The sequence below is a fragment of the Papio anubis genome, chromosome 9 (genome assembly GCF_008728515.1).
Source record: "Papio anubis isolate 15944 chromosome 9, Panubis1.0, whole genome shotgun sequence".
Taxonomy (NCBI): domain Eukaryota; kingdom Metazoa; phylum Chordata; class Mammalia; order Primates; family Cercopithecidae; genus Papio; species Papio anubis.
Window position 1 is genome coordinate 45,743,138 of NC_044984.1, and position 12,026 is coordinate 45,755,163.

The window sequence follows — 12,026 nt, forward strand, 5'->3', positions numbered from 1 at the left end:
AACAGATAGCATGATCATTTGCATTAAAAATTCTAAGGAATCTACAAAAAAGCTACTAAAATTAATATTATAAATGAATGTAACAAAGTCAAGGGATACAGCATCAATATACAAACATCAATATACAAAGGTTGAGCATCTCTCATCTGAAAATCTAAATCCAAAATGCCCTAATACCTGAAACTTTTTAAGTGTCAACATGATGATCAAAGGTCACACTCAAAGGAAATGCTCATTAGAACATTTCAGATTTTGGATTGTCAGATTGAGGATGCTTGACTGGTATGTATATCAAATATTCCAGAATCTGAGAAAAAAATTCTAAAATCCAAAACACTTCTGGTCCCAAGCATTTCAAATAAAGAACACTAAACCTGTACTAGCCATAAACAAATAGAAATTATACTTTAAATTCTGTTTACCGTAGCACTAAAAATATGAATTAGCAATACATTTCACAAAATATGTACAAAACCTGCAAACTGAAAGCTACATTAGAAACTTGTAGAACTTGCTAAGAAAAACAAAAGAAGACCTAAATAAATACAGAGACATACCATATTTATGAATTGAAAGACTGTTACTCAGAGCTCTCCATATTGATCTATAGATTCAATGCAATCACATCAAATCCCAGCAGGTTTTTTTGCAAAGAGTAAGAAGCTATCTCTAGAATTTGTATAAAAATGCGAAGTACCTTGAATACCCAGATTGATTTGGAGAAAGAAGAATAAAGTTGGAGAACTTAAAGTATCTGATTTCAAGATTTGCTCTAAAGTCATAATAATCAAAACAGTGTGGTACTGGCATACAGAAAGACTTAAAGATCAATAAGACAGAATAGAAATCCCAGAAATGAACCCACAGATATGTGATCAATTGATTGTGAACAAAAGTGCCAGGATAATTCAATAAGGAAAGGACAGTTCTTTCAACAAATTTGTGCTAGAACAAATAAATACCTGTAAGGGAAAAATAATAGCCTTGTCCTTTAACTCACACCCTATGTAAGAAATAACTTGAACTAGGCTAGGGGCGGTGGCTCACACCTGTTATCCCAACATTTTGGGAGTCCGAGGTGGGTGGATCACTTGAGGTCAGAAGTTCAAGACCAGCCTGGCCAACAGGGTGAAACCCCATCTATACTAAAAATACAAAAATTAGACAGGTGTGGTAGCATGCACCTGTAATCCCAGTGACCCAGGAGGCTGAGGCAGGAGAATTGCGTGAACTGGGAGGCAGAGGTTGCAGTGAGCTAAGATCACTCCACTGCACTCCAGCCTGGGTGACCCAGCAAGACTCTGTCTCAAAAAAAAAAAAAAAAACCTTTAAGTGAATAAGTGAATCATAGACCTAAACAAAAAAGCTAAAACTATACAACTTATAAAAGAAAATACAGGAGAAACTGCAACCCTGAAATACACAGAGATTTCTTAAGCCAAAAAAAAAATCCTGGACCCAAAGAAAACAATTATAATTTGGCCTTCATCGAAAGAAAATGAAAAGGTAAGTAAATATCATCTATATATACATAAACACACATATATACACATACATACAAATTTATATAGATCTCATAAATAACATATATATAAAATAGGTAAAGAACACTTTCAACTTAATAATACAGAGACAACCCAATTAAGAAATACACTAAAGGCCAGGCACAGTGGCTCACATCTGCAATCCTAGCACTTTGGGAGACTGAGGTAGGAAGATGCTTGAAGCTACGAATCTGAGACCAGCTTGGGCAACATAGTGAGACCTCATCTCTACAAAAAAATGTTTAAAGTTAGCCAGGTGTGGTGGTACACACCTGTAGTTCCAGCTACTCAGGAGGCTGAGGCAGGAAGATCACTTGAGTCCAGGAGGTTGAAGCTACAGAAAGCCAAGACTGTGACACTGTACTCCAGGCCCAGGCAACAGTGTAAGATCTTATCTCTAAAACAAATTAAATTTAATTTAAATTTTGAAAAGAAAAGATGAATGAAATATGTAAATAGATATTGCACAAAAAAGATATACAACTGGTCAAAAAGCACACAAAAACATGCTCAACACCATTCAATTTAGAGGAATCGACATGTTAAAATTACATCTAGATGGTGAAATTCAAGTTACAAATATAAGCATGAAATAACAATATATTTCTGGTTTTCTGGAAAACACAACAGTTGTGACAGACACTTACCACCTTAGTCAAATAATAAGAGAAGATGGGCAGAAGAGCCATAGAGGTAAGCAAAGATTAAACAGTTCAAGTAAGCCTCAGCTCTTTTTTTTTTCTTTTTTTTAAATATAGGCTATTTCCAAAAGCCTTAGCTCTTTTAAGAACTAAAAGTAGGAAATGTGTAGTAAATATTTCTGAAATACAGCGATTTCAGTACATTAACAGATAATCATCACTGAACTCATACATTCAAAGAAACTTGTTGGTTTTGATCACTAAACACTGGATTCAAATTAAGTTATAGGGGCTCAGCAACATAAGCAAGGTGGCAGAATAGGAGGTCCCCAGCTCCAGTTTCCCTTATAGAAAAAGTAATTAGCGAATATTTAAGTATCTATGTTCAAGGATACCTCTGTGAGCATCCTGGGCAACATAGCAAGACCTCATCTCCACAAAAAAAATTTTTTTAATTAGTCAGGTGTGGTGACATGTGCCTGTGGTCCCACCTACTCAGGAGGCTGAAGTGGGAGGATTGCTTGAACCTGGGAGATCGAGACTGCAACGAACCACAATCGTACCACTGCACTCCAGCCTGGGTGGACAAGAGGAAGATCTTGTCTTAAAAATAAGGCCGGGTGCGGTGGCTCGAGCCTGTAATCCCAGCACTTTGGGAGGCCAAGACGGGCGGATCACGAGGTCAGGAGATCGAGACCATCCTGGCTAACACGGTGAAAACCCGTCTCTACTAAAAAAATACAAAAAACTAGCCGGGCGCGAAGGCGGGCGCCTGTGGTCCCAGCTACTCGGGAGGCTGAGGCAGGAGAATGGCGTGAACCCGGAAGGCGGAGCTTGCAGTGAGCTGAGATCTGGCCACTGCACTCCAGCCTGGGCGGCAGAGCGAGACTCCGTCTCAAAAAAATAAATAAATAAAAATAAAAATAAATAGATAAACAAAAAATCAAATCTCTGTGCAAATCCCAGAACCTGGGGGTGAGACTTAATCACCCTTTGGGAACACAAAAATTAAGAAAAGCCACATTTTTTAATGCGGTAAGAAAGTCACTTCACTTCCACCACATCACCTCTCCGCTGGAAAAGCATAGCACCATACCAAGAGGTATCCCCTGGGCCTACAGTTTCTCCAAGGAGCAAAAGAGTCCGAGGCAGACATCCAGCTTCCGAAGTGTTCAGAGGTACTTACTTCCCAGGAGGACCACTTCTGTCTTGTCTCATGGGAGACACTGGGGATATTAACAGGGCTAAACTACCTGGGGTCAGGTAGGAACAAAGAAGTGGAGTGATGCCCTTCTAGTGGCCTTGCATGAACATTAAGCCCAGACAGCAGCTCCACCCACCTGCGCAGCTGATCTAGCAGCCCCATCTGGCTAGGGAGCAGAGTCAGCAATTCTGCCAACCTGAGGTTTCTAGCCAGAGGTCTAGCTCAGCTGCAGAGCTCAATCTGTGGCCCCCACCTGATTTAGACCACATCTTGTGGCCCTGCATGATTAAAGAGCCCAGCCAGAGACCCTGTCTCTCAGTGCACCACAGCCTGACGTCATGCCCCACCACAGAGGAGAGCCAATGGCCCTGCCTGATCATGGAGCTCAGCTTGCTGTCCCACCCAACAGCAGGGCGAAGTCAGCAGCCCCACCCAAACAGGGAGGATGACCAGCAACCCTACCCTACCAGATAGCACAGCTAACAACCATGTCCAATTGCAGAGTCCATCTTGCAATCAGACCCTCTGTGAAGTACATCCTGAGACCCCACCCAATCTGGAGCTTGGTTAGCAATTCAGATCCATGGTGGAACACAGTCAGCAACTCCACCCAGGTGGGGAACCCAGCCAATGAACCCATCAAACTGCAGAGCCCAGTTGGCAGCCTTGCCCATTTGGAGAGTCCAGCTAGCAGCATCACTCCTGCTGGAAAGTGCAACCTGCGATCCCACTAGACTAGAGGCAATGATGGAGCCCAGACAGTAGCCCCATATGACCTCAGAGAATGGGCAACATTCAGTAGCAAGTCCCAAGTGTTACCAGGGGGTCCTTGCTCCCAGAGCTCCCAAGATGGTGGCGGGCCGCTTCCAAGGTGGTGGCAAGCCTCATGTTCTCTGACCTGGGGTTCTTGGCCTCACGGATTCCAAGGAATGGAATCTGGGGCCATGCAGTAGTGTTATAGCTCTGTTAGAAGGCATGGGTTATGGAAGAGAACCACGGAACCCAGTGACTAGAGTTCAGCTCAATTAGGATGAACCTGGGCACTTAGCTGTGCAGAAACAATGCCAAACCTTTAGCCCAATCAGGAACGGCAATGGGTGCCTGGCTGGATCAGTAGCACAGCGGACACCCTGCCAGATCTGGAGGGATGGAAGTCAGCCGCGGGTCTGTGATGGCGACAAATAGCAGTGGTGGACGGCGAGCGAATGCTCAGCTTGAGCTGTAACAAACATGGACCAGAAGAGAGTGCAGTTGCAAGATTTAAAGAGTGAAAACAGAGCTCCCCTACAAAAGGAAGGGACCCAAAGAGGGTAAGCCGTTGCCCTCTCGAATGCCTGGGTTTATATCCCGATCATTGTCTCTCTTGCTGTGCTCTCAGGCAACAGACGATTGGCTATTTCTTTACCTCCTGTTTTTGCCTAATTAACTTTTTAGTGAGCTCTCTTTACTGCCTGATTGGTCGGGTGTGAGTTAAGTTGTAAGCCCCATGTTTAAAGGTGGATGCAATCACCTTCCCAGCTAGGCTTAGGGATTCCTAGTCAGCCTAGAAAATCCAGCTAGTCCTATCTCTCAGGAGTACCTGCAGATGCTACCAACTGACCCATCCAGAACCCCAAACTGGACTGACTGAAAAAGTGTTTCCCTGCCAAAGCAAACCTGTAGAGGCAAGAGAGGTGACTACTTCCTCAAAAATACAGACAGCAATACAAGGATATAAGAATCACAAAGAATCAGAGAAACATGACACCACCAAAGTAAACTAATAAAGTTCCAATCACTAACCCTAAAGAAATGGAGATCTATGAAATGGCTGACAAAGAATTCAGAATAATCCTCTTAAACAAGTTCAGTGAACTACAAGAAAACAGAGATAGACAACTAAACAAAATAAGGAAAATACATGGAGAAAATAAGACGTTCAACAAAGAAATAAAAACAAAAAAAGAAAACCTAGAGCTGAAGAAAAATTTAATAGAGATCTTCAACAGCAGACTCAAACAAGCAGAAGAACGAACCTGTGAACCCTAGGGCAAGTCATTTGAAATTATCCAATCAGAGGAACAAGAAACAAACAAACAAACAAAAATGAAGAAAGTCTACGAAACATATGACTATCAAGTGAACCAAAATACAAATTATAGAGGTACCAGCAGAAGAGACAGAGAAAGTGGTAGAAAGTCTACTTAAAGAAATAATGGCCGAAAACTTACCAAATTTAGGGGGAGAAATGGACATCTAGATAGAGGAAGACAAAGCTTCCCAAAAAGGTTCAATTAAAAGAGGTCTAGGCCAGGTGAGGTGGCTCACACCTGGAATCCCGACACTTTGGGAGGCTGAAGTGGGTAGATCATAAGGTCAGGAGTTTAAGACCAGCCTGGCCAGCATGGTGAAACCCCATCTCTACTAAAAATACAAAAAGTAGCTGGGCATGGTGGCATGCACCTGTGGTCTCAACTACTCAGGAGGCTGAGACATGAGAATCACTTGAACCCAGGAAGCGGACGTTGCAGTGAGCTGAGACCACTCAATTGCACTCCCAGCCTGGGTGACAGAGATTCTGTCTCAAAAAAAAAATTATACTAACACACACTATAAATTGTCAAAAGTCAAAGATAAAAAGTGAATTTTAAAAAATGTCACCAGGCATGACGGTGCATGTGCCTGTAGTCTTATCTACTCAGGAGACTGGGGCAGGAGAATCGCTCGAGCCTAGGAGATTGAGGCTGCAGCGAGCTATGATTGTGCTTTCCCATAAAAGCCTTTGCATTTAACTGTAAAAATGGCAACCCTCTTCCAGGTCCCATCTCCACAGCACAGAGCTCTCTTCTTTGATTAAACTTTGGCTCCAACCTCACCCTTGGTGTCTGCACTCCTTAACTTTCTTGGTGGTGAAACAAAGGACTCAGACTCCAGGTACTACCTCAGGCAATGAGAGACCGGTACATTCTGATGCACTGGCAAGACTGTCACATTTTGGTTCCTTGGCTAGGAGATATCAGAAGGGCGAGTAGGAGCAGACCTCCAAACTCTTTACTTTCATTTCTGAAGCTTCTTGTTCTCAGTTGTTTTTTTTTTTTCTTCAGGACCAAACAAGACACTGGGCCCCTGCCAGCCAGTTAAAAGATTTTCGAGTGGCTGTCAGCCTTACAAGACTCAGGGGACAGGCTTGCTGGAGAGTCAGTCCTGCATTGCCATCGGGTGGTGGGAATGTTGGCTCTGTTCTGATCTAGTTTCCTTTCGCAGAGGACTTAGCCATCGCATGGGGCTAGAAGGAGGTCCTGGGGCAACTGAAGGTTTCTGACTGAGGCTACTCCTTGGTGTTACCTGAAGTCCCCTAGAATAACTTCAGCTTCTGGAGTTATTGGTTATTCTGGAATAACCAACTTCATCAATGGTGTCCACACCAGGACTTCCAGACTTTTCTATATCATTTTCTTCCTTTCTTTTTCATGGCTATCATGCCTCCTATCCCTTCTTTGTATGCTATGTTAAGGGAGTTTTTACAGCCTGGGGAGATAATCTTCTTAAGTTAGCAAGTGCCTTAGTAACCAGGAATGTAACTTTAAAAATTGCTGCTTCTGTGATTTCCTTGAGATGGGGGAAACTTCAGTCTAAACTTTCACCTAGTAAGGGCATTTTTGACCCCCCGTAATAGGCATTCATAGCACTGTATGGGAGGATATTCCACCCCAAGTGAATCCCCTCCTCTCCATTTGGGTTTTCTAAGAGCTCAGCATTGACAAACTAATTTTCTTCTGCTGGGTAGCATATTATGGGGGTTGCCTATTAAGACCCAGATATCTCTTTCTAACCTCTGCCTGGAAAGAATTTGGAGTCAGTTTTTACCTAACATTTCAAACCCTACAGCACCACCAAATGGGATGGGATTTTTCATGGGGAGCCTTGCCAGTTCTTTGCCCAGAAACTCTAGTTCCCCGATTCCTTTCATTGTTACATCCCTCTGTCAGTGCTCAGGCCTCATGCTCTATTTGTAGATAGTAAAACTCCCCTTTCAACAGGTGGGAGGGAGCCAACCTTGCAAGATAGATTTTAGCCTCAGTGCTATCCCCATCAGATATTCTTACATTCTTTTGAGGCATCTGTTCTGCATCCAGCTATGTTGGCATCCAAGAAAGGGGTCTTACATTTAAAAGTCAATTGGTCCCATTCTCTAGGAATTCATAACTTTGCCTGGGTAGTAATAAGGGGATGTTAGGGAAGGGTTAAAACACACTCCATTAAAGGGTCTTGCCCAAATTCAACTACTGCATAATCTCTCCCCAGCCCCTGGGGTAATCTGGAAGCCCTATTGGCCAAGTGGGTCTAAGAAACCAGCCGTGTGGAGAGCTAGGGCCTCACCCAGATAAACATGACCTTTCCTGCTGACTAGCTTCTCCAGATCCATGGGTGGCACCTATGATGGTTGCCAGGACCCAGAGGAGATGGGAGGAAAGAGAAGGGGGATACCCCTTCTATCTTTCTCTCCACACAGGGTCACTCTGAGAGGAGGAGGGAGACTAAGGGACACGTTCTCCCCTCTGTTTCCAGATGGGTAATAACCCGTCTTTAGCCTGCGCTTCCCTTGAGTACAGCCTGGATCAGTGGAATTCCTCTGACCCTCAGACTCTAAAAATAGCGCCTCATATTCTTTTGTACTCAGGCATGGCCATCTCACCAAGTGCAGAACTGGGGGAGGCCTGGTCTCTTCAGGAAAGTGCTTTTTTTGGGGGGCGGGGGTGGAGTCTCGCTCTGTCACCCAGGCTGGAGTACAATGGTGCAATCTGAGCTCACGGCAACCTCTGCCTCCCAGGTTCAAGTGATTCTCCTGAATAGCTGGGATTACTGGTGCCTGCTGCCGTGCCCAGTGAATTTTTGAATTTTTGTATTTTTGTAGAGACAGAGTTTCACCCTGTTGGTCAGGCTGGTCTTGAAATCCTGACCGCAGGTGATCTGCCCGCCTTCGCCTCCCAAAGTGCTGGGATTACAGGCATGAGCCACTGCGCCTGGCTGCTCATTTCAGTACTATCCAACAACTAGATATTTTCTGCAGGCAGGAGGGCAAACAGTCTGAGGTCCTCTATGTACAAGCCTTCTTTGCCTTTTTACCAGTTTAGCTTTTGATTTCTCTCTCCCTATGCAAACCAGTAAAAGGAATAATAAGGATCGCTGTTTACATTCTCTGTAAAGCTTTGATTAATGAAAAAGGATTTGTGAGGTTGGTCTTAAGCTGTAGCCAATATGGTGTGCTTTGCATGTCTTTCTGTATGGTTCTGTTAGAAAGAGGGGTACCTTAGGATGGAATGCGGCTCTAGAGCTCCGTAAGCCCGCTGTTCAAGCCTGCCTGGTAAACTGGTCAGTAACAAACTTTGCTGTAGGCCTCCATCTTGTTTTACATCCTTGGAAGTGTGACCTGTAACCAACCACGTGGCAGTACTTTATTTTAATCTCCACCATTTTACAACGATGGCCCGAGTTCAATCCTGGCTTGGAGAATGAGTACCTTTGGGTTAACGTCTGTATGACTTTTGCCACTTGCTGATTCTCTTCCCCTCCATTAACAACTACTAGCTTCCCTTCTTAAATCTTCCTTTCTCTGAGTTGCCTTTAAAGGTTCTAGATTTTGTAAAAGTGTGGCCACCCCGTAGGTTCACCTTGTCCACTGCCTCTAAAGAACTGATTTATTGGGATGGGGGAATTGAAATGGAGAGGGGTGATTCGTGTGGGGCTGGCTGTGCGGGAGACCACAGTTTTATTACTGCTCTGGTCAGTTTCCCCAGGCATTCGGGGAGCAGAGTTTTTGAGGACAGCTTGGTGGGTGGGGAAGGCCAGTGAGCCGGGATTGTTTAGGTTAGAGATGAAATCACAGGGAGTCAAGGCTGTCCTCTTGTGCCGAGTCAGTTCCTGGGTGGGGGCAAGATCAGATGAGCCAGTTTATCAATCTGGGTGGTGCCAGCTAATCCATCAAGTGCAGGGTCTGCAAAATATCTCAAGCACTGATCTTAGAAGCAGTTTAGGGAGGGCTAGAATCTCGTGGCCTCCAGCTGCATGATTCCTAAACCATAGTAACTAATCTTGTGGTTGGTTTCTTGGTCTGACAAAAGCAGTCTGGTCCCCAGGAAAGGAGGAGGCTTGTTTTGGGAAAGGGCTGTTATCATCTTCGCTTTGGACTATAAACTCTAAGTTCCTCCCAGAGTTAGTTCAGCCTATGCCCAGGAATGAAAAAGGGCAGCTTGGAGGCCAGAGGCAACATGGAGTTGGTTGGGTCAGATCTCTCACTGTCTCAGTGACAGTTTCACAATGGCAGTTTCAAAAGCTGCTTACCACCCCTTTGAAAGTAGCTTGTACAATCATGGTTAAATCATAATCTTAATTGAGGCTTGTTGGTTTCACCTATGAGATTACTTTTGGTAAAATTCAAATGCCAGAAATCTTAACCACTTGGTGTGGCTAAAGTCAGGCAACAAGGGATTGTAAAGGATTTTCTTAAAGAGCACTCAGCTGAATTAAAAGTGGATATCCAAGCTACAGGCATATTTAAAAGGCCTTTATGTTTTTCTCTTCTTGGCTCTTGGTTTTCTAGAAAAGGTTTTTAATCAGTCACCTACGTTCTTCTTTTCCATTTTGTCTTGCCACTCTTAATGCCTGTATGAGAGGTCCCAAGATAACTTCTGATGGCCTGGGACTCCTTGGGAAAAACAGAAAAGGCTCCATGGATTCCATTTTGGGAGAAACCTCTGTTGTCCTCATGGAACCCCAGGAATCAGAGGCAGATAGATCCCTCTCAAAATCTGTTTTATTCTTCCCCAGAAACTGCATGCTTTTGATATAGGAGTTAAGAAGAATTCACATAGGCAGATAGTAAGGGTATGGGAGCCCTCGGTAAGGCTTTTCTCTTCAATGAAATCAGCCCTAAATCATTTTCTAAGAAAGAACAGCCTGTAAAGTTGAGCTGCAGACATAGACAAGAAAGCTGGGAGCTTGCACAGGTGAATGTCGGCAGGAACTACAGACTAGACATATTCAAGAGAGTGGTTCCATCTTCCCTTCTGGTGCCGATCAACTAGAAAGCCCATTTGCGTAAGATTAGGGTAGGCAGCCAGCCTTCCCTGCGTGCTATGTAAATGTCATACCTGATCAAACCAATCTGTGAGCCCTACGTAAATCAGTCACCACCTTCTCCAGCCTGCTTATAATATCTGCTGTGGTCTGCCACCTACCCACTTTTTTCAGATGTCTCTCTCTCTCTCTTTCTCTCTCTGTCTCTTTTTCTCTCAAGGAGCTACTCTCCTCTCTCCTGTCTTCTATTAAGCTTTCCACTCTTTAACCCACCCACATGTGCCTGTATCCTGAATTTTTTCTTGGCCTGAGACAATGAACCCCAGTGTATATACCCCAGACAATGTAACCATTTCACTCTCCTAGCCCTGCTCCTAAGGGCCCCACTTGGAGGCCAATAATCCAATTAGAAGATTGGCAAATGAAAAATCTTTTTTTTTTTTTTTTTTTTTTTTGAGACGGAGTCTTGCTCTGTCGCCCAGGCTGGAGTGCAGTGGCCGGATCTCGGCTCACTGCAAGCTCCGCCTCCCGGGTTTATGCCATTCTCCTGCCTCAGCCTCCCGAGTAGCTGGGACTACAGGCACCCGCCACCTCGCCCGGCTAGTTTTTTGTAATTTTTAGTAGAGATGGGGTTTCACCGTGTTAGCCAGGATGGTCTCGATCTCCTGACCTCGTGATCCGCCCGTCTCGGCCTCCCAAAGTGCTGGGATTACAGGCTTGAGCCACCGCGCCCGGCCTGAAAAATCTTATAATGACTAGATCCTCTGTTTGTCTGTGTAGCTATATATGTGTTGTGTATGATGTCTATAAAGAGAGTTCTGATTGGCTTAAAGAAAAACAAGCACTTAAATATGTTTTAAAGAAAAGATAAAAGCTATCTTTTAGTTCACGTGACTTTAAGAAATAAAAATAGTTTTAAAGATAATTGGTACAAATGTCGTCAAAATGTAAATAGGTGTAAATCAACTAAGTCAGATACCAGGTTTGCTAAATGTTTCAAGGTTGTAAACTGTCTGCTTTACAACTCTGTAAGGCCTAGGGACGTACAAAATTAATCACGCCCCTGACTATACTGGAAGAAGTCGGACTTTATCTGCACCCAGTACACAATTAAAACAACTTACTAAGTTTTAAAGTTAAAAATTGCTAAGAGTTACCATTATAATATGTAAATGAGACTACTGAAAATAGATTTACATGCAAGGTGTGTAAGAACAGTAAAATGTGTTTGTGGTAAAAGATTATAAAAACGCATGGAAATGTAAATATTGCCTAGGGATAAAGGATTGTTTTGAAACCAATGTAAGGGTAAAATCTTGTTTTCTCTCCCTTGTATCAGATTTTCATGTAACAGTGAAGAATAATGAAAGATTTTCATTTGCCCGGTGGACAGACTACCAAGAAGAGGAAAGAAGACACGAGGCAAACTGTTTGGAAAGCTAAGTCTTCCCTCTTAATGAGTAAAGATTTTTGCCTTGTTTTAAAATTTTTGAGTCATCATTTTGGCAAATTAAATAACTTATGGTGACCTGGAACTGTATTTCATAACATCAGGTGTTTTAAACCTCTAACATTTAACTT